This window comes from Triturus cristatus, chromosome 8, assembly GCF_964204655.1.
Source record: "Triturus cristatus chromosome 8, aTriCri1.1, whole genome shotgun sequence".
NCBI classification, from domain to species: domain Eukaryota; kingdom Metazoa; phylum Chordata; class Amphibia; order Caudata; family Salamandridae; genus Triturus; species Triturus cristatus.
In genome coordinates, this window is record NC_140591.1 from 237,826,599 (window position 1) to 237,850,865 (window position 24,267).

General features: G+C 42.8%; 1 protein-coding gene across 4 annotated transcripts in view; it reads left to right on the top strand.

Moving 5' to 3' along the window:
- Positions 1-24,267, top strand: part of CNTN5 (contactin 5) — a 3,369,946-nt gene that overhangs the window by 1,083,632 nt on the left and 2,262,047 nt on the right. For all 4 annotated transcript variants that reach the window (XM_085621430.1, XM_085621433.1, XM_085621431.1 and 1 more), the window contains one exon: positions 13,568-13,765. The gene's annotated coding sequence lies outside the window, so the exon portion shown is untranslated. The remainder of the gene's footprint in view (positions 1-13,567; positions 13,766-24,267) is intronic.

The following is a 24,267-nucleotide window of genomic DNA, read 5'->3' on the forward strand; positions in this document are numbered from 1 at the left end:
ACTTCAAGTTAAAGATAGGAGATTTAGAAAGGGCTTTTCTTAACCTTCTTAGAATCTACAGATTTTGTAGCCAAGGGCAGGAAACAGCTGAGCATGTTTGTATTCACTGTATGCAAAAAAATCAAAGGGGAGTGGACCACTTGTCCTGTATATCCAGGGTCTTTTACGTTCTTGGTTCCTTCATAAAAGAACCCTCATAACTATACACAGGTATGGCAGCGGCATGAACTGGGTTACCGCTTATGTGTAATAGTACAGCATCATCATTGGGTCTTTTTTTGTGTGTATGCTGACCTCCACCCGGAGGAAGACCATCTGGTTAGACAGTAGCGTCCAGACATGAAGGTTCAAGAGGTGTGAGAAGGTTCATGTCAAGTGAATTAAAATCTCTGGATCATTGTATCAAAAGCAATTTTATTCTGGAGATCTTGATCAGAGAAAGGTAAAAGAAAAATTCAAGTGCGGAGGAAGACCGAGTTACTGGTCTACCGTACTAAAAAGATTAAAGGTCAAAGGTCGACATGTTTCAGCCTACTGTCTCGGAGGCGCAGCGGACAGAGGCAGAACAAGTCAGCGAACGAGGAGAGACCGAAATACGGTTCTCTCACGCCCCCGGGCACCTCCAGAATACGGAACTTTCTATACTTGAGGTACAGATAAACGAACTGACCTCTCTAATTAAATTAGTGGGAGATTCTCACTAGATAAGGAGCCATAATGCGCCCTCCTTGCATTGGTCCTGATGAAAGCCTATAGACTACGACAGTAGACTGAAACATGTCGACCTTTGACCTTTAATCTTTTTAGTACGGTAGACCAGTAACTCGGTCTTCCTCCGCACTTGAATTTTTCTTTTACCTTTCTCTGATCAAGATCTCCAGAATAAAATTGCTTTTGATACAATGATCCAGAGATTTTAATTCACTTGACATGAACCTTCTCACACCTCTTGAACCTTCATGTCTGGACGCTACTGTCTAACCAGATGGTCTTCCTCCGGGTGGAGGTCAGCATACACACAAAAAAAGACCCAATGATGATGCTGTACTATTACACATAAGCGGTAACCCAGTTCATGCCGCTGCCATACCTGTGTATAGTTATGAGGGTTCTTTTATGAAGGAACCAAGAACGTAAAAGACCCTGGATATACAGGACAAGTGGTCCACTCCCCTTTGATTTTTTTGCATAAGTGATAAGGAAGCCGACTGGACCACAGCTTCTTTTTCCCTCCCCATTGATTACTTGTATTCACTGTATGACATTTTATAGTTGTAGACAATGGACTGTTGGACCTTATTTGTATCGATGATAGCAAATTCAGAAAATTAACGTAGTAGAATTGTAATAAAGTCTGATAAAACAGATTTACGCTGTTCACTTTTGAAATATTTTGATGATAAGATGCTATTTATTAAGAAATGCATCTCAAATTTCATAATGATGAATAGATGCTTTTCTATAGTTGTATAATACTTTTGTGTAAACTAATATTGTCAGAACAGACCGTCTATGACTTGCCATATTGCTCATAATATGGAAAATATTCTTGGCATTGGAGCACCTCATTAGGTTCCGTTTGCGTTCATTTGGCTAGAACATTTACAGATGTAGTGCCAGAACTGGTTGGTAGACGAGTCTCGCTACTAAAGCAAATGGGGCAATGATTGGAGATTCCCATAATGTAGACTGAACTAATTGTGAAATAATATAATTCTAAATGTTCTTGATCTTCTTTTTGGGGGGTAGACCAGAGAGTGTATTATTTTCTCAGGAGATGTTTGGATACTAAACTAGAACTGCTGGCAAATATAATGCTGATGGCCAGTGCTTAATTTGTAAAAGAATAAGTGCTGGGGCTCTCGTCGGGAGGCCACTGAAGCTTCCACCATACATTGTCCCGCCAGTGCTGCCAATGACAGTACAAACACAGCTACTAACCATCACACTTTTACAAGTGTGACAATTCGCACTATTCTAGGCCCTCAAAGCTATAAGAATGGCTTGGGAGGCAGGTATTAGTCATTGTAAATGTAAATGAAACTAATAAACAGCTGTGCTCATACCTAAATTATTCAGACTGCGCAACCATGTGGCAAACTGTCATAAGCCCCAGTGCTGGCAATTAGGTGCTAGTGCCAAGCACCGGAAACCACCAACTCAAATTAAACACTGCTGATGGCCCAAACTTTTTTATTCTTCCTCCTATTTTTTCCTCACCTGTGTTTGTTGGCTATAGGACTCTGGACACTTTACCACTGCTAACCAGTACTAAAGTGCATATGCTCTCCATATAAATTGTGGCTATGGATTGGTGTTTCCAGGATTGGCAATTTAATTTATTGTGAAGTCCCTAGTAAAGTGCACTAAGTGTGCCAGAGCCTGTAAATCAAATGTTATCAGTGGGCCTGCAGCACTGATTGTACCACCCCCATGAGTAGCCCTGAAAAGGTATCTCAGACCTGCCACTGCAAAGTCTGTGCACAGTTTGTTAACTGCCATGTCGACTTGGCAAGTGCATCCACTTGCCAGGCCCTAACCGTCCCTTTTCTTACATGTAAGACACAGCTATGGTTGGCCCAAGGTACCCCCCTGGGCAGGGTGCAGTTTATGTGAAAGGTAGGACATGTACTGGTGTGTGTGACATGTCCTGATAGTGAAATACTGCCAATTTAATTTTTCACTAGTGAAAGGCTACCTTGCCCCATAGGATAGAATGGGAAATGCTTTGTAACATCTTACAAGTATAACTTCCCATTAGGACAAGATAGAGAAATAACGTTTAGGCTTTCTGAACTCAGAATTTAATAACACATCTTTTAGTAAAGATGGTTTTAAATTGTGTGTTTGAAAATGTCACTTCTAGAAAGTAAAGGTATCAGAATTAGACCTTAATGGAATTTCGCTGTCTCCTGGATATTTATAAGCACAAGATGTATTAAAACAATGTTTAAAAAGAAAAAATGTTTTGACGAAACATGGATGATTGCAATGTACTGGTAAGGGAAAAGGTCCCATCCAAAGCAGTGCGCCAGTCCGGTGCGGGAGTTACGTGCCTTTGTGTTTTCACTTCTAGAAAGTAGGCATTTTCTTGTCTAACCATTCGGTGTGCCTCTGCCTGTTTGTGTATTGACCATCTGGTTTTGGAGTGACAGGGGCTGGGGATGTGCATTCACTGTAGACAGCCACTGGGGGGGAGGAGGGTGGAGGTGTGGCTGGCCCTTCCTGGATGACTCCGAGCTGAGCTCAATAGACCTTGGCTGAATTTAGAGTAGTGGGAGGAGATTACTTTGCCTGTCTCCCTTGCACAATGCTGTCTCTGTGGTCATACTTCACCAGTGAGGACAGAAATGGTTTGGAATGGGCTCTGAGACCCTTCCCCAAAAGAACAAAGACATTTTGGGGTATACGTACTAGACTTAAAACCCCAGAACTTCAGACTTCTTCTGCAATCAAGAGGAATCTTTGCCAATGAGAAGAGCTGGAGAAACTGGAGGAGGAGTACTGCCCCTTTGCTGTGTGCTGTCTGGGGTTGGCCTGCAGTAGCCATATCTGTCAAGGAAAGGAGAGAGACTTTGCTGTGTCCCCCTGCTTGAGGAAGGGCTTCGGTAGCGCTTGCCTCCTGTTCTGAAGTCTCAGTGACACAAAAACTTCACCCCCAGCTCCCCTAAACTTCCTTCCTGGGAGGTCTGACCTGCCAAGAGGTGCCTGTGACTGTGTTGGGCCTCTGGAAGTTGTTCCTGCTGTTGGGAGCTGGAAAAGCAACACAACTACAAGAAAATCGACGCATCGCTCTTCGTGCGACTGTTTTTCCGACCAGCACCGCTGTGCGAGAAAAATCTCCACGCATCGCCGCGCTACTGCCGAAACCGACGCAGCACCTGTTGTCGCTGCAAGAACCGACGCATCGAGGAATCACGGCTGAAGCAACTGATGCAGCGCCGCTCTACACCACCGCATCAATCACCGACACATCCCGGATTTCCACGCATTCTACCTGTGCAGCAAGTTTTCCCGATGCATCACCCGTGGACCAGAACCATCTTGGGATTGACGCATCACTTCCCCCTACAAACCGGATTTGTCGCATCACTTAACCTGCATGCAGCAGAACTGTTGCTTTGACCCTCCAGGGTCTCAGTAACTGACAGATCTCTTTGTCCTTCGACCCTTCCCATCTCTGAGGCTGTTTGGCCTTGTGATTTCTGTCGCAACTACAGGTACTTTGAGAGAAATCGAGCATTAATAGTTTTCTAGGGACTAATTTGTTTGAAACCTTTTATGTTGGATTTTTGTTGTTTTGGTCTTGTTGAGTTTAGATAAAGATACTTTATTTTTCTAAACTGGTGTGGTGTCCATTTGCGGTGTTATCACTGTATTACTGTGTGTGTTTAGTACAAATACTTCACACATTGCCTTTGAGATAAGTCTGTCTGCTCGTGCCAAGCTACCCATGGGGTGAGCAGGCGTTATCTAATGTGTGCATCCCCCTTACCCTGACAAGAAGCAAGGGTCCCTATTTGGTCAAAGGTACCGACCTCTGCCAACTAGAGACCATGGGCGTCCGCAGGGGAGGGCAAGGGGTGGCGCTTGCCCCCCCCTGGATCGCCGGTGCGGGCCCAGTCATGGTCGGCGCTAGGCATGAGCAGTGTGGGCAGCTGGGCCTCGCGGCTGTCTAACTAGGATGGGCCCCCCCACGAGTACATTATGCTTTTGAAATGGTGTACAAGTTACAGGCGGGCAACCCCCCTCCCTTTGGGTTCGCCGATTTGGTGAACTGTGAAAGACATAAGGCTGGGTGGGGGGATGGGAAGGGGGGGCCTCTCCAGGGCCGGGCTACCATGGGCTGAAACGGCAACATGACACCGCATCCCTTTGAGGTGCTGCAGACTGGGCAGGGCAGGGTTTGTGGCCGTGATTAGCTTTCCCTGCCTCTCATTCTCTGAGCTTAGTCGCTGCAGCTGCATGATAACAGCGTTAGGCAGACACTTGAACTGGTGTGAGGTGTGAAGTGAGCCCTGCCCCTGCATGAATGAAACGCAGAGCATCCTGCAGGGCTCACAACAAAAAAACAGAGCAACCTCACATCACGATGGGCACTGCTCACTTCCAAAGAAGGGAAAGGGAGAAGAGCAGAAAACGGAGAGAGAGGTGGTTATTATTATTTATTTTTTACAATTCTGTTTTGTTTACTCTAGCATCTTTTGTCGTCTGGGGGTGGATTCTGGAACCCTGCCCGGGTTGGGCCCCCTTACCCAAAAGTGAAAGATGCGAATTAGTTTCTTAACCTCTCAAGGGCCTCATTATAGTAAGGAGGCGTCTAATCAAACCAAAGGCAGGCAGGAGGAACTTCAAGCAGAGACAAGCTTGCATTTCCTCTTATGTTATTTTAACAGGGGAGAGATTTTACTTGGGTTTCTTCGTTCAGTACTGCAGGGCCTGTGTCTGATTTTACCTAGGAGCAGCAATACATGAATGTGCCAGACAACGTTGGACGGATCTGGTCATTACTCGTCCTTACGCCACAGGTCAAGGCAATTCTAAAGGCATCATTCACACACCAAAGCCTGATGGCACGTCTCTGGCCACACAATGGACGATCACCGATTTAATTTTTTGGTTGTGTTCGAAGCTCACAGACACAGAATGTAACCATATTTGCTGCTGTGGGGAGCAGGCAAAAAGAAATAAATCTAGGTGTTCCCTTCCGACTCAGAAAACAGATTAACTCCTATGATTGACAACATTAAATATTTGAAGAGAGAAACAACACCATGATCGTCAGCCACAACCAAAGTAGAGCTACAGTTACAATATCTGAAGGTGCTTATGAACCAACAGCCCACACAAGTGGTGGTAGTGGCCGACTGGCCACTAACAAACGTTTGGGGACGGGGACTTTTTTTCTTTTCTTAAAAATTTATCTCTGAACTGGATATAATGTTCCCCTTTCATACACCTCTACGCGGGGAGATTCGGTTCAAATTAGAACATTTCCTCACTTCGCAGTCACAGAAAGGAAACTAAAACAGAGGTCATCATGTTAAAATAATTACAGCAGTTTGCCAGAAACGGTTGCCTGATATTTAACAGTCTGTGTCGGAAAACATACTAAATGATGACAAACGAAAAACATATGATGGGGTTCTATTGTTAATTTTCCTACTAAAACTTTTCAAGTTTTATGGGATTGGTTCATCAATTCTTGCATCCACAGTTCCAACTCACTGACTGTTCCCACGTTTGTTTCTCAATATGTAAGAACCTACACTCCTCTAGGACCGGTGCTTAATTTGTAAGTGGAAGCCCCGGGGCTCTCAGTTTTGCACAGAAGGAGCTGCTGTATGTCTGCACGCTGAAAGCCATGGCTGCATAGTCTTGATTCCGCCACCTGTTTCCTTGTTCCACAAACTCCTGTCCCGTTCTTTCACTCTTGCATGTTCTTTCTTTGAACCTTCGTCACTTTTTCCGGCCTTTTTCTTCCTCCTTTGCTCCTTGTGTGTTTTCCACTCTCTTGCTTTGGATAAAAGTCTGACAAAGAAATATAAGTACTGGTCCCCAAAAATGAGTGCCAGTGCGCACCCCCTCACCCACTGGCTCAAATGAAACACGGTCTAGCCCATGTATAAATTAATTCCATTCGTCGACCTTGGTTCTGAGGTTTCTACAAGGTCTCCCTCTTCATCTCACATCTATTCTTTCACACTTGCTCTTAAGACTCATTTTAACTCTGCTTTTCGGACAAATCTTTGGATAATTTATCTGATAACTTCGTAACACAAGGGTTCCCTTACTGCCAGCAGGCCTCCAGATAATAGTGCGATCTATAAAGGTTTTAATAATATAATGTAATATAACAAAACATTTTGGAAAGGGAAACAGGCTCTGACAACTTCCCCACTGCAGAACGAAATAAGTAAAGGATGGAAGCCACCAATTAACCTCAACCTTGTCTACCAGGGGGAAGCCAGTAGTGATCCATAGCAGCAGGCCGGTGAAAACGGAGGCCACAAGGGTACGCAGTGACACAGCGATACATAGAAGAGTCCTTCAGACTAACAGGCCATGGTGACCCATGAAGACCCATGAAGAAGGAATGAAGCCTCCCAGACTATCGCAACTTATGGGTGGAAAGTTACTTTTAATTGCCCTCCATCGATTTCCCAGGTCCCCTCAGATACATTTCATGGCAGTGAACAGGTTCTTTTCAAATGACATACAGGCCACTCAATTGATCTGGGTATATAAAAATCTTGAATAGGAGAGCATATGACTTCTGTGTCTAAATGCCTAGTGCAAGATGTTACAAACTGCTGTATGTTGTGCAAAAGTGTCCCCTCCGGAAACCCTGTAGACCCAGTTAAAGTAAGTCACTAGAATATCCATTGCAGAAAGGTGCAGTCAAGGAAGAGCTACCAACCAATCTCAAGCCTGTATACCTCTCAGGAGGCGCCCATAATAGGGAAATTTCATCCCGTGCACCAAAATCGCATTCCGTACCATACCCCTGACTGTGTGAACTGGTCGATCATGTGGGCATGACAATTTGTCTACTTCAAAGAACAACAAGCTTTGACATAGCCAATAGGGCTCGCCTTATGGACCTTATAAGTGTTTAGCCATGCAACAGTTGATGTTGTTGCTCCAAGGATATTATGCTGCATAACTAAATACTTTTAAGGTCCCAAAGGCGAGACCTGTTGGCTATGCCAATGCTTGTAATTAAGTGACCTCAAAACACGATTTCTTCCCTAGAATGGGCAAGGCCCCTGAATAACGTAAAATAGGGCTAAGCTTATCCTCCATTTTCTTGCCCCCCTACTCCTAGCTGAATGTAACTCTCAAGTCTCTCAGAACTCCATCTCACCAAAACCCATGAACTCCATTCTGTCCATCCTTATTGTTTGCCTTTTGGTCTCTGCCTTTGTTCTAAAGAGGTGTGCATTGGAGGACATGTAGCCCTGCCACTTCCATGTTCATTGACTTGCAGAGTACACCTAAAACCAACCATTTATCAGTCCCCTGCTTCCTTGTTTCAGTTTTTCTGCACCTGACCTTTACTTCTGCACTGAAATCTCCCTCTCTTGCTTTTCCACAGACTCTAAAGAGGAGGTAGGCATTCTTCTGTCCATGTTGAAACCTGGCTTTCCCAATGAATTGTGCTGTGTGAGAATATTACAAGGAACATCTACTGCCAGTGTCTAGGAAATTGCCAATATTATCAATTTATTGTTCACAGCTGGACTTGCCCCCAAAGTTTGGAAAGCCAGTGTTGTTAGCCCTCTGCCTTCAAAAGATGGTTTGGATGTTCCAAATGTTTATATCTCTGATCTCAAGGTGCTGTTACCCACTTTGGAAAAAAAGGCAAAGCAAATAATGTCTGAACAACTTCCCGACCATCTTGAAGAATTCAATGCTGTGTACACGCCTCTATGAGTTTCTTTCCAAGTAGATAGATGGAATCAGTCATGGCTTTCGGTACTTAATGAGGTGCTTCATTAATATTATTTGATACGATGTGGCTTAGCGAGGCTGATCCTACTAGCTCTTGAATTTGACACAATCGCCCACTGTACCATCATTGAAAGGTTTGCTGATGTGGATCTCTCTAGAACCACATCAACCTGATTTAGAATGTTTTTTTTTTTTCCGGCCATTTTTAGTTTTTCCCTCTGTTTCGTTGTAGTTGCCAGGTCGTCTGCTGTGGCACCTCACAAGATTTTTCTATTCCCCCTATCGGTTTCTTTGTTTATTTAAGCTCTTTGTCTTATTAGATTTCTAAAAAATGTATTTAATACTTGTGCTCAATCATGTCGGAGGATGGTGATGAAGTTAAAAATTTGCCCCCCCCTGGAAACATTTCTGCGGATGCCCATGCTAGAGACCCCGATTTCTAGCAGCCCACCTTCCCATCCAGATTGGAAACAAACGCAGTATCATGATAATTATATTCCATTCAAGTGGCAGTTATAGCTCAAGGCCAAACATTAAAATTATACTGCCTCTGTCTTCTGAATAGAATGGAATACGATTGAGAGCTCCAAGATGAGGATGATTGTCCCTGCCCTTAAATTAAAGGAGTGGCACTCTGAAGTAAGACTGAGATTACCGTACCTTCTTTTCATATTAACCAGACCATGAACTCATGTTATTAACTAGAAAGACAATAGATTATAGGGTCAGAACATAATGAGTAGCAGATCTTAGTTTATCTGCGTGATGGCACCAAAATCTTACTTCAGGTATAGGTTTGTGGCATGAGCAATATTTAAATGTTTGTCACAACATTTTAGAAAGCTTTGTAAACTTTGCCTTTGTGCAGATTTTGCGGAAAAAAAACAGTACATTTTTTTGTGGGACAATTTCCCCACTAAATATCTGATCTAACTGATTGTTCTGCAAACTTCTATTTTGCAGGACTTATCCCTTACAATTTCTGGTAGATTTCGCAACCCCTGATAATATTATGAGACTCTTGAAACTTTGAGAGAAACTACATTCAGACAGAGCATGAAAAAGTTTCACCTTTCACTCATCTCTAGTTAAATATAATCAAGAATGTCATACTTCACCGGACGCCGCATGTGCTATAGTACACCAACAAATCCCTGCACTCTATCCTGTAATGTATTACTATATCATTCAAAATGTTATTCTCTGGAGTGAGAAATTACTGCATTTCCGCACTGACATTCATAGGAAATTCCGGAGTACCGCCTGTTTTCACAGGGAATATTTTGCGGGGCTATGCCCAATAAAAATGTACCTGGTATATGTGTCCGTGTACAGAAGTACTGCACATCTCAAAATCCTGGTTTGGTTGGGAAACTCCTAATGAGGGACGTATCGGTCACCTGATCAATGCAGTGCATACACTAGGAAACCCGGTGCAGTTGCTAGTCCCAACTACAAGAATTCTTTTAAAATGGTCTAAATGATTAATACTACAGAACATTTTTCAGAATATTTGTTTGAAAAAGGGTTTGGCTTCACAGTACTAAACTGAACCTCATCAAATATACCAGTATTTCAGTGTCAATGACAGCGTGCAAAAGTGTTATGTCTCTGCAGAAGCAAAACGTATGTAGCTTTAAGAAAAGAGTTTGTTTCTCCCAATGGTCTGTATGAGCCAAGAAGGCCTGAACCCACTGGCATTCAGCCTTCCGGGACTTCTCCCTGTGTGACCAGTGAAGCTCCCATCAAAATGAATCCCCGTGACAGTAGCGTAGCAATGGCACCAGGCCCCTAATGCAAGCCAATTATGATGGCCCCACTGAAAGAGAAGGAGTGGCTTGAGCTTTCCACCCCTCTGGTCACCAAGCCCCTCATGCACTGGTGATAGCCAAGGCCCTATCTTGTGAGTTTGAGTCATTTTGAAGCAGTAAAGACTCCTTACAGATCTGGTCCTAACGGTGACATCCCCCTCTCCGACTCTGTGTCGACCTGAAACCCTCATGAGACTGAACAATCGAATATCTTATGTTGCTTTTCTGCAGAAGAGCTCTTGTCAGCACTGCGCGTATCTACTGCCAAGCTGAGTCCTAATTAAGCTGCCAGTCAGCAGTAGTCACAAACACAGCAAAAACAACGTGCTGCAGCGGCAACAGTAGCAGGAGCAAATAATTGTGTTCCCCCTTCTTCCAGACTCTCTCATTCCCTGTCCCTGACATGGAACGAGGAACTCTATTTATAGTCCTTCAGCTTCAAAAACTTGACTGGCTCACGAAATGTTGGCAAGTCTGACATTCAAACAATTGAATGATGAGGCGCCGCACCAAGAAGGCTTCAATTTTGTGACTCAAAGTACATTTCCACAATTTTTCTTTCAAGTAGAAAACATATACTCTTGCACACTGGAAGTTGATTTGTGACTGATGCCTCTTAACCCCTTCAGCGCTGCGGGAATTCCCCCGTGGTGCTGAAGGGTTCGAGCGCGGGCGGGCCCATGACGGAACGGTTCCGTCATGAGCACAGCGCAACCGATGCTCATGACGGAACCGTTCCGTCATGGGCATGGAAGGGGTTAAAGGAGTTGTTTGATCTGGTGGCCACAGTACTTTTGATGTAATGACAACACATCTGATACGAGGTGTAAGCGTAGTCACACCAGGGTAGGACTCGCCTATAGGGCAATCTGGAAGTGCACAAAGTGCTGGTCTGCTAAAGTGCAAGTACTCCCTGTGTAAAATGTAATTCTGGTTAGTATTCCATGATTGGTATATTTGATTTACTGATACTAGTAAAGTGCACTGTGTGTGTCCAGGGCCTGTAAATCAAATGCTACTAGTGGGCCTGCAGCACTGGTTGTGCAACCCACATGAGTCACCCTGTAAACGTGTCTCAGGCCTTGCATTGTCTCTGAGTGTGGTTTTGAACTGCCACGTGGACATGGTAAGTGCACCCACTTGGCAGGCCCAAATCGTCCCTTTTACCACATGCAAGGCACCCCTAAGGTAGGCCCATTGTGCCCCCATGAGCAGGGTGCTGTGTTTGTGAAATGTAGGACATGTACTGGTGTGTTTTACATGTAAAGATAGTGAAATACTGCCCATTCCTATTGGCTATCATTGGAGCTGCCCTGTAACATTAAGTGTAACTTTCAACTGGGAACAGCTAGAGATTTGGAGTTTGGGATCTCTGATCTCATGACTTAATAACACATCTTTTAGTAAAGATGTTTTTTAAATTGTGTGTTTCAAAATGCCACTTTTAGTAAGTTGGCATTTTCTTGTTTAACCATTCTGTGCCTCTGTCTGCCTGAGGAATCAATGTCTGGTTTAGACTGATAGGATCCTGTTTGTACATTCTCTCTAGACAGTCGCACAAAGGGAGTTGAGGTGTCCCTTGCATATCCTTATGGCCCATCACCAGGCAGAAGTGCCTTCCTGAGTTTAAGTGCACCTGAATAGGGCTTTCCCTGGTCTTTCACAATGCTCTCAGCCCCCCTGGAGTGTGTCTTGAGCCAAGACCAGGCATGACAAGAATTTGTGCACAACAAAGACAATCCTTTGAAGAATGCCTTCTTCAAAGACCAAAAGGGGTATAAGTATTGGACCTAAAACCCCAGACTTTTAGAACACTTCTGGATCAAGAGGAAACTGTGCCAAGGAGAAGAGCTGTGAGGAGGAGTACTGCCCTCTTCGCTGTGTTTTGCTTTGCTGGAGTGGCCTGCAGTTGCTGTTTCAGTTTTGGAGAGGAAAAAGGCTGGAGTTAGCTTTGTATCCTGCTTGTGAAGTTTCTCCAAAGGCTTGTGTGGCTTGCCTCCTATTGGAAGTCTCAGGGCCAACAAAGTATTTACCTGCATAATCCCTGAATTCCACTTTTAGGAGTTCTGATCTGCCATTTGGTGCTAAATCCAGTTCTGGGCCCTTGGAGTTTGTTCCTGTTGCAAAGATCTACTTGAAACCATAAAAATCCTTGCTTTGCCCTTCCATGCGTGGTTTTCTGGCGCAGCACTGCCGTGTGGGAAAAATTACCATGCACCACTACCATGCGGCCAAAGAAATCAATGCAGCGCGGCCAAAAAAATCGCTGCAGAGTGGGTTCAGCATACTGTCTCCGAAGTCCGAGACCACCACACTGAGCCTGCTGTGTGGCTGACAAGATCGACACATCGTGGTACTGCAGCTGAAGAAACAGAGGCAGTGCCTCTTTGTCACCACCTCGTCAATCTCCAGTGCGTCCAGATTCTCATGCATCGCACTTGTGCAACAAGTTTCCAGACGCATCACCGCAGACCAGAACCGTCTTGGATTTGGATGCTTCGCCTCCCCCTACAGTCCAGATTTGATGCAACACTTCTCCTGCATGCAGCAGAACTAATATAATATAGCCTCCCCGTGGACTCAGAAACTGATGCATCACTGTGTTTTCCCACCCTTCCCTCCTCCGGGGCGGTTTTGCCTTGTGGAGTTTGACGCATCTGAGCTACTTTTTTTAAAAATCCTCCTTAGCATTCTTTAGACAGAATTGCTTGAAAACCTTTAGAAGTCATATTTCGTGTTGTGTATGTTGGATTTTTGTTGTTTGGGGCTTGTTGGGTTTAGATAAAGATAGTTTATTTTTCTAAACTGGTGTGGTGTCCATTTGTAGTATTTTTACTGTGTGTGTTATGTACAAATACGTTACACATTCCCTCTAAGATAAGCCTGACATGCTTGTGCCAAGTTACCAAGGGGGTGAGCAGGGGTTATCTGGGTATGTAACTCCCTTATCCTGACTAGAAGGAAAGGTACCTACTTGGACAGGGTGCAAGCCACTACCAACTAGAGACTCAGATTTCTAACAATGGTAACAAATGTGTCTGTCATTCTGCTGCTAACAAATTCTGTTTGTGACATGCATTATATATGTAGTTATAACAATGCTGTATGTATGTGTTACTCATTAAAGTGCCATATGAGCTGCATATAGCGAGTGCATCTCATTCTTGGAAATTCTCTTATCATCAGTACTGTGTTGAACAAGGAATGCTGGCATCATTTGTTGAACTCCTCTCTGCATCATAGATTTTCAGATATTGTTGCTTTGTGTGCCATCAATCACTCCTTTCTTTACATTTCTGAAGGCATCAGATCGTCTAGGAGTAGAAGCCGATGACAGCTTACTTCAAATAAGCAGCACAAAATGACTACCTCCAGGAACACATCAAATTTTGACATGTGAGGAAACAAATACTATAAAAAGAACTCTCAGAAAGCAACTGAAAATCATTCTGTGAAAGCTCCGCCTCCCTTGTGCCTCCACTCCACCATCTAATGGCCAGGTACTGTAGTTCGCTTTCTACAAATGCTTCCATTATCTGTTTGCATATATGTATAGCTAAATATCTATATCTATCTTTCTATTTATCTATATACATATATATGTGTGTGTATGTATATATATGTGTGTGTGTACATAGTAGGTAGATGTATGTAACATATTATAGCAACCTCTTTGAAGAATTGGTTTGTCATTTACCAATATGCTATCTGATCTGTGTCGGCAATTCAGGGGGGGCATCTGTTGCCTTCACTTGATGGGAGAAATTCACCTCTTTACTGGTGCATACATTGTCAGGAACACACTTGGAGTTTTCAGTTTGTGATGTGCAAACATCTGCAATACTTCACCTTTTTAATTAATAAGAGCTATTGCAAATATTTCTGTTAAATTGCTCATGATCACTCTACACTAATGTTTGCAATTCATAGAATCTCTTAACTGCAAGCTCACTGTTCTCTCACAAATTGTGTTTATATAGTTTAAATCAAAATTCTAAGTGTTTGAGGTAAGTCTTCCAAGCTCTCAAAGTCCGCTTTCTAGTCTTTTCATGGAAAATGTCTAGCTTGCTAAGATTAACCTTCCAGCCTGTTTATATCAACTTGAGAGCTCTTTCAGGTTAACCATCTAGTTTGATCTGGTATCTCCCGGGCTCATTCATGATCACTTTCAAGTCTGTTCAGGTTAACCTTATAGCCAACTCGTGTTAATTTCTTTAGACGTTTGATGTTGGCCTACTTGATTGATCATGTTGGTCTTTTTTATAAGTTAACCTTCTTAGTATGGTTTGCCTTACAGCCTTTTCAAGTTAGGCTTATACCCTGTTTAAGCAAACCTAGCCATTTTAGGTAAGCCTTCTTACCTGTTCATGTAAGCGGTACAGCCAGTTTTTGTGAGCCTCCCATAGCCAGTGAAGCTAGCATTCTAGATTGCTAACTTTAGACATTAAGGCTGAACTGGGGTGGCGAAGTGAGCTAAAGAACAATGATGGATTCGACCCAGATCTCTGACTGGGGTTGAGTATACGAAACGTTTCAACCCTCTGTCCATCATCGCCTTGTGTTTGCTTTGTATAGCTTGACCTTCTACTTATAGAGACTAGCCTTAAGCATGTTCTTGTTTGTCTTATGGAAAATTCAATGTATCCTTCTAGTCGATTACACCAGCCTACTAGTGTGTTCTGGGTGGCTTTGGAGTATTGTATGGGTGACTTTTTTTTGTTTTTTAAAAAAAATATTTTATTGCGTTTTCAAACCAAAAACAAACATAATCCATTTGTTTTATGTTTACATCACATCTTAAAGCGCATTCATCTCGTTTTATACTGTACAATATCAATGTTTGTTGCTCATACATACACATGAAAATCCCCTGATTTCGTTTCCATGTATAGGTGACTTTTGAGTCTAGACTGTTCAATGTAGCCTACCAGCCTATTCAAATGAGCCTACTAGCAACTCGTTCTAACTGGTGAGACTTTAGGCATTACTTCTATTTGGAGCTCAGACTATTGTATGTATGTAAGAATGTATGTACAACTGTATATTATATATATCTGAAACCTAGCCAAAAGACAGAGGAGTGCAGTACATGGTCGAAGAAAAGTATAAAGTCAACGAGCAATAGGATAGGAAGCTGGGTTGTTATTGGTTAACGCATTGTCATAGAGTGTTCTTTAAAAAGAGGCGTCTTAAATGCTGCACTGAATTGCACACTGATAATATGAAGCTATCATTAGAAATGTGCTCAGTTATTGCATCAGGCCTCTGGGCTCTTTTGTCTACCAACTCAGCTTGCACTGCCATTGGAATATTATTGTGTGTCCTCAGTGTGCTGTTCAGAATTTATACCTTGTGTGTAAATGATTAAAATTGTGAGCTATAGTTTGAAGGATTTTTTAACCTCTCTAAGAAGGTTATTTTGTACTGTTAGAGGCCATTCTATATATGAGAATCTTCATATAGGCTCCTTTTTCAAATTATTTACAAACGTGGGAATTGTTTTAGACTTTGCAACTTTATTGGTGAGTTGTGCAATATTTCAAATGCTGTTTTTATATTATCATCTTCTTTCCTATACTAAGCTAATCGATATTCATGTTTTTAATTGTTTAACAGCGCACGTCTGAACTTTAGCAATAGTGTTTTCCCAATAGATATTCACAGTCTTTGACTGACCTCCTGCTTTCACACCTCCTCTTCAGTGTGCATGCTTTATTTCATCTGGCTGCCTGAATTCAGGGACCAGCCCACACAAAGGAATGAAGGAAGGGAAGGAAATAACCTTCAGCACACCAAGGGCACGCATCCTTCTGAAAGAACACTAGCAATGCCACGTTTGTGTTTAAAGGTGTCCTTCTGGAGAGCAGCAGATCCACATACTGTAAGAGATGAAGAACCGGTGGGGTCTGGGAGATGGAGATTTTCATTGATCCTTGGTAGGAGGAATTGGAACAGCCTTGGAAATTGTTTAGAGAGGGAGAGGTGGTAGTACAGCAGATGGGAACAGTGGCGTATCAAGAAGGGGTGGGGTAAAGGGGCTCCGCCACGGGCAGCACAAGTTTTGGGGGAGGCAGCTATCGCGGGGCGGCGGCTGCAGGAGTTACCAGCGGCAACCCCCACCACCGCAGGTGGCACACGCAGGGGCTGCCATGGGCGGCATAAGGCCGAGCTATGCCGCTGGATGGTAACCAGACTGCAGTCACATTGCACTTCTATAGTGATTAGACACTAAGATATATATTTTTTCTAAGACCGAAGCTCTAAAGCAGAAAGAGTCACTCTGAAATTCTTGCCGCACAAAAGCACAGGAATTTTAGCTCAGTTTGCTAAGGTGTCATCGACCATTTCAGACTTTTCTTTGTTTACAGCTGGGAAACATAGTAAAAAGCAAACCTACATTGAAAAGCCTTCTAAATATAAATTGTGGAAGTATGGTTTGAAATTGTAAACTAATCATGGTCTTAAGGATGTACATGAGGATAACTCCCAGTTTTGAAGACTTTCATGAATCTCCAAAAACCTTTATTTCTTGAAAGTAAGTGACATAGTATTACACTGAGACACAGCTGCTACCGAAAATGTACTTTCTATGTTAAAACATTTGTACTTCAGAATAAATAAGAGGGACTGATAAAATAGACTCTGGTTTCTGAATGAAAATTGTGAGTTAAAACAATCGGAGTCCAGTATTTGTGACTATATCTGTTGGAAAGATTCTGACTGAAGATCGAACTATGCCTGGGTAATGTATGATGATACGCGTACCATCACAACGCGGTATGTTACATCGCGGTCTTGACAATGCAAGTCATTACATTGACTTGCATTGGAGGGCGCTGGATTTAGGAATAGTGTGAATTACTATTCCAACTCCAGTCTACGTACAGTAGGGAAGGTGTTGGAATAGTAATTAACACTATTCCTTAGTCTAGAGCGCCCTCCAGTGCAAGTCGAGGTAATGACTTGCATTGTGAAAACTACGATGTAACCATACCGCATTGTAATGGTTGCGTGGTAAAGGATGTTTCCCATGCCTGGGACCAAAGGACACCAGAATGTTGAGACTTAGTCACCTCAGCAGTACCTATGGGCCCAAATCCGACTAGCTATAGTACCTCACTTGCCCTCCTAACCTTTTCAGAGAGACAAGTGGATTGGTACCCTAGCACAACACTCCAGCTCCTCAGGGGACCATGGAAACGGAGCATCACCTTTCGTTCTCTCACTTATGCATGTCTATAATAAACAAAAGAAAGACAAGATGAAAGTTCACAATATTTATTGAAACTAACATTGTATATTATGAAGCAGCTCAGCTGCAATTAGTAGTGTAATTATAATTACAAGCAAACCGTAAACAATAAAAAGCCATACCATTATTAATGATATATTTGTCTGAGCCTAATCCTATCCTCATCGCGTAGGCACAAGATAGATCAGTGATGTCTAGGATTAGCGCAGAACCTCATACCTGGAATTATAGTTAGGGTGTGTGCATCATTGTAGGTTAGTTTACACAAGGCTGGTGCTCTCGTTCCAAGACCATTCCCTTCTGCAAGATTCCTCCTCGCTGTTATTCAAAATGCAGACTCTTGTCTATATGATAAGAAGTGCCCTCTTGAAAAAGCAACTATGTCCATGTTATGTCTAAAACGTTAGTGATGTTGGTCCTAACTGAGCACAGTAAGCAGGGTATATTGTTGTTTAACCTTGTACCAAATGTTCACCCTAAATTCCATGAAGGCAAACTGTACAATAATAACATGTGCAGTCTATTTCTCCAATAATAGCATGGCATGAAAATAAATGTGTTAGGTGTTGTGCGCATAGCAAATGTGGCCTAAACTTGCAGTTTGGCTAAAATAAGGGAGAACCAGCATGAGCCTATGATGATACATATAACATAAAGCCTATGGACAAGGAAAGACTGCTAAACATAAAGGGCACATGGGTCAAGAGTTAGTGCAAGCATGTCAATGCAGGGTATGGCGACCATCTCACTACGAGTCATTACAGACACTGCCTCCAGTACTGAACATTTCACCTGGAAAGGACTGCTTTCAGGTGTATTAGTCTTATTTGTTTAATGGAAGAAAAACAGCACCCAGAATGCAGCAGGTGATCTAATGAAAGTTCAAGACCGGAAACGGTGTCCGCAATGACTGGGAAGGAGGCGGTCACCCTAGTGTTTGAGGCAGTGTAAACTCATGCTTTGTGGATTGTCCCTCCATCAGCAGTGAACTGACCTGACCCCAAGATGGAAAGAAGCCTTGCCTGCTTACCACTAAATTAATTCCTATCTTCCTACAGATCATTGTGAATGGATTTTGTTTCCAATTCTGTATTTTATTCATGGGACTTTAAAGCTGCCTATGTTCTAGTGGAGATAGCCTTTTGTGGGTACCAAAGGACAAAGATGCCAAGATTCTACCACTGAACCCTACCTACTACTCGCTCATCTGAAGTTGGAGAGAGTGGGAGGTCCTACATGTTTGTAGGGAATAATACCAGTAGACCACCTGCAACCGGTCATTTTGTTACTTCTTGACCATGGAAGATGTCTTTGATTTGCATGTTCAGTATCAAAGCACTCTGGATAAAAGAGAATTGTGCTGCTGAATGGCAATCGCTTGTAACTGGACAGCTTACCGCGGACCCGAACTAGAGTTACGGGGAGATTTGCTGCAATGTGAATTCATGGACTGGTGCCAAAGAACCTTCCCCTGAAAGTTTGCCACTTCCCGTCCTCTAGAAAGGAAGTTACTGAACTGTTGCGAAAGTTTGAATTTAGAAATATATAACCTAGGGAAGACCATGACAAGGGTCCGGCCCTCCACAAAAACTTCAACCTTAGTAGCTACAATATTGCACATTGTTCAAACTTTTAGCTTCAGCTTGTAAAGTTCGAGGCTACTGTAGAACCATGTCAAATTAATATCCAGGTTGCCCACTGAACATGGTTGTATAGTTGTAAGGGCTGGTAATGGGGAAGTGGCAATAACCAATGCCCTTGTTAATCACAATTCAAATGTGAAAGGTTCAGGCCAGCTTGGAGTCACACTTTTGGAAATGTTCTGCTAATCATAACCAAGGTTCCGTGATAAAGTGGAAAGGTGGAAATGTTTACTGGGATGAACCATCACTATTTAACCGATAATGCACCAATGTGTGTCAGCCATGGAGGTCACACTTTCTGTTTTACAGCATCCCATCAATTGTTGTCTTCAAATGGCTTCCTATAGAATATTTTTACGTTTTTGTAATAACCCCCTACCCGACACCCAATTTAAAAATTTTTTTTTAAATTTTTATATATTTTTCTTTTATCCGATCTGATTTGAAAATGTTCATTTTTTCTTTTTCTCATATCCAGTTTGATGCCATTGCATATGTACTACACACATTTCTTTGAAGGAAAAACTTGGTGCTTGAGGTTCTTGGGGCAGCTGACTCACTGCACCCTATCAGGAGTGTAACCTAGACTTTCCAATTGTTTAATTACCTGTGTTTTGACTTTTTTTTTTTTTTTTTTACGCGTTCATTTAGCAAGACGAAGTGGAGTGTCTTTTTTGTGAGCCCGCACCAAAGACCAATAGTTCAACCTGGCTTAGATCAGCTGTCTTAAAGAAAAGAAAAGAAAAAAAACACCTTTTCTAAAATCCCTAAGGAGCAGATTGTTGGTATATTCTGAACAGACAACATCCTTGCAGAAGTGATAGAGGTCACTTAATAGAACTATGCAATTTTAATCAGAAGAAAAATTAAAAAATCTAAAGTGCCTACAAATGCAAAGATAATTCAAAGTATATCAAGCAGCATGAGGATACAGCAATGGAATAGGAATTGTTGCAGTTGTTAAAAACAAAATGGTAAAGTGCCACTTTTTTTTTATAAACAAGAGCGGTGCTTAGTTATCGCTATTGCTATATTTCTTTTTTGCCTTGGTGCACCTCTGCCTCAGGTGAGCAGCAATATTGGAAATTGTAGATTTAGGTTTGCCGCAGTGAATACAGTATGAATACAGTACGTGTGGTGCTGACTGTTATTAAAAAGACATAGGCCCTCATTATGAGGGGTCTGGCACCCCCCCCCCCCCCCCCGCACCTCGCCCCCACCAGAGTTACTGATCCTGGTGCTAGTCGTACATCCAGAGGTGGGGAAAATCGGTTCCCTTATAAGTTGGATCTTGAGGGTCCACTAAGAAATGATGAATTACCAGGAAAATCAGTTATTCCAGGTCTTATTCACTTGGTCCATCCTATATTGTGGGTTGTACTTTCACCTGGAGATTTTATCAGATGAAAGTTTAGGGAACCGTGTTGTTTCTGCAGATCTCATGAATATGGCAGGATTGGTAACTTGTGTTACTGCCCACAATGAAATTAAGTGGCCAAACGTAATGAGGGCCACGGTGTACAGTTGTAAGTAGTGATATACACAGGAGATCAGCTCCCACTATTACACCATCGGTAGATGCCCCTTTCCAATCCTTATGCTTTAGAACAATGTGAATGTGTACAGGCTCCATGTTAGCCCTGGTCGCGAAAGCATGCATCTAACTAACTCGTTCCCTTTGATATGAGTTTAACTTTGGATATTATAAATAGAACATGGCAAGCTTCCTGTATTAATCAACATTACAACTATATGGAAACCGATTTATTTCTCTATACCTTGAAACCCAATGTTTACTGCTGCTTCCTGCCATCTCTCTTTCAGTGCTGCCTTAATAGGAGGAGTCTGTCTTTTTGCACACAACCATTATTCTTGGACAAAGACGTCTATTGATTTATTCTGCTCCCCGGAGCTCGTCTTTCATGTTGCACAGCAAAGTAAACCCAGATCAAAAGTAGGAAGAGAAATCTGACCTTTCCTTACTAAAACGTGCCTTTTTCAGGCAACAAAAATAAACAAGTCTAAAATAGATGAATTAAGAACAAACGAAGCAGTCACTGCTACGAGTGGGACCGTTATTGCTCTTTATATTCAAAACACATTCTATATTTTAATGTCATCTTAGTCACCCCTCTGAAAGATAAACATGGAGCGCATTTGAGTACATTACATGGAAAGTATATTATTTGTTATGATTACTGTTAGAAATTGAGTCTCTAAGTTAGCAGAGGTATGCACCCTGTCCAAGTAGGGGCCACAGACCTCTTCAGGGTAAGTCAGATACACATCCCAAATTAACCTGTGCATACCCGCTTGTATTTTGGCGCAGAGCAGTCAGGCTTAACTCAAGAGGCAATGTGTAAAGTTTTTGTGCAACACTTTAATTACAGTAACATAGTGAAAACACCACAAAAAGACTGCACCAGTTTAGAAAAATAGATTTTTTTTTGAGTAAAACAAAACCAAAATGAAAAAAATCCAATAAGTAGAAATTGAGATATGAATTTGGAAAGTATAAACTGCAATATAGTGCTTGAAAGCCAATAGCACTTCTGGGTTACTTGAGGTTGCTCTGGACTGGGGTAAATCCAAAGTACAGGCTGAATGCGATGGAGGGCAGGCTGGCTACAGGACCCACGCAGCGTTTGTTCTGATCCATGCAGTCAGGTAGATGCGTCTGTGTTTAGCTTAGCAGTTGGGTCCCACATAGTCGAACCTCTTCTGATGCAGGTGATCCGTCTTTGTTGAGCCTCGCAGTCAGGTCCTGCGTCAGTGTCAAACCACTTACGATGCAGGCACTGCGTCGCCGTCGGGCCTCACAGTCTACTCCCACATCGTCGACTAGCCACACAGGGATGTACTCAAATCAGTCCTGTGTTGGCTTCGAAGGGCACTGCGTCGGTTCCGATTGGCACAAAGTCGTCACTGCATCGGTTTTTGTAGAAAAACAGCAACCCACTTTCAAGGCTCAGGACTGGATTAGCACCTCTTGGCAGGGCAGGACTCAAAGTTGGCATAGTTCAGCAGCTGAAGCAGGGTTGAAGGAAGTCTTTGATGGCCCTGAGACTTCAAAATAGCCAGCAAACCCTTGGATAATCTTGGGTTCAAGGATGTAGAGAGCAGGTCCAGTATTTCTCACTCCCAGGCAAGAAGCAGCAGTCCAACACAGCAAAGCAGGTAGCAAAGTGGCACTAGCTCCTACAGCACAGTAGCTCTTCTTTCTGGCAAAATGTATTTAGTTACAGCAAAATTCTGCAATCATGGTGTCCAGTACCTATACCCAATTAGGCCTTTAAAGTAGGGAGACTTCAAAGAGATGCTTTGAGGTGCACAAGGCCTTTCCTGTCCTGGCTCCAGATCTACTACATGGGGTACATGGGGTAGTCAATCCCTTGTGGGAACAGGCACAGCCCTATTCAGGGTCAAGGTCACTTTCATCCTGCCACAGGATGAACCATCAACATGCAGATGGCTGCTTAGTCACACCTACTCTCTCACCAGGCATCTATTACAGGGACAGGCAGAAGGCACCAAATGGTTTAAGTAAGAAAATGCAGACTTTTTAAAAGTGGGTTTTTCAGAACTGCAATTTAAAAAACAGCTTTACCCTAAGTTTTTTTTAAAAATTGTGAGTCCAGAGACCTTAAATGTGATTTTCCTATCTTGTCCCAGTGGGAAACTCTACTTATAAAATTTTCTAAGGGAGTCCCCATGTGAACCTACGGAAAAGATAGGCCTTGCACTAATGAAAAGCGAATTTAAGATTTTTTTACTACCAGTAAATGCATTTCCTACTTTTTGATTTCACTGCACCCTGCCCTTAGGGCTGCCCAGGGCCTACCTTAGGGGGTTGACATATGAAGGGTTGGTCCTGGCAAGTAGGCTAACTTGCTAGATCAAAATGCAGTTTAAACTGCACACACAGGGTCTGCAGTGGCAGGCCTGAGCCATCTTTAAAGTGCTACATAAGGGGTCGGTGCAATCAGTGCAGCAGGTCTACTAGTAGCATTTAATTTACAGGCCCTGGGTATGTATAGTGTACTTTAAATATGCAAATTATGGATAGCCCAGTGTTACCATATTTTAAGTGGAGAGCACATGCACTTTAGCACTGGGTGGCAGTGGTAAAGTTGCAGAGTCCTAAAGCCAGCAAAAACAAAGTCAGAAAAAGAGTTTGAGGAAGGCAAAAGGTTTGGAGGTGACCCTGCAGAAAGGGCATGGTCCAACAATTATCTTGAGTTAGTTACAAGAAATAATGGGATCCCCTCACCCGTTCAGCCACTTTTATATCAATAAATGTATATTGGACCAATAAACTAAAAAAATGTGATTCAATCTAAGCCCTTAGCCCTATCATTTACAATTCTATCTTAGACAAAACTGTTGAATAGTAAGGGAAGTGCACCTGGTGGTAAGCACTTGTGATTTGCCCTTGTGTAAGTTAGGCCACATACCCAGGGTCAGACTTGAACACAAATTAGCCCAGCCACCAAAATAAAAGTACCCCCACCTAGTGAATCAGATAACTTTAAAAGTGTCCCACATTTGCAAATCAGGGCGGTTTTACCGGTTCACATGCTGACGTGCCAGCCCAGCTCTTTTGCTGCTCCCAAGTTACCCTACAGGCCTGCCTGACACCGCACATGACTGCCACTGAATTACATTACCAGCATTCCAGCCAATGCACAGGCATTCCCTGAAGTATTTTATTATTTTGGTTTTAACTGAAGCAACACAGTTGTGCAGTCTAAGTGTGAAACATAACTGTAAGTCTGCCTTTGGGAGGTTGAAAGATCTCACCTTCGACGGAGGTGTAGGCTATGTCTCATCCACTGCCTGGTGACTGACTGAAAAGAGATGGGTACTCCACATAATGATCAGTGTTGTGAGGTCTACCTTGTGAGTACCCTCAACCCTTGCCTCTAATAGGCTGTTCATTGAGACCATGTGCCTGGGGAACTTTCAATCCTGGGTATGTTCTCCAACAGAGATTGCCTGAGTTTCATGCATGCCCTCATGAGGATTAGGCAGTGTTCCAATTCAATGTGCAAGGCACTTCATGATCACCTTTGACTTTGGTATGGCAAAGAGGATTTACCTCCTCTTC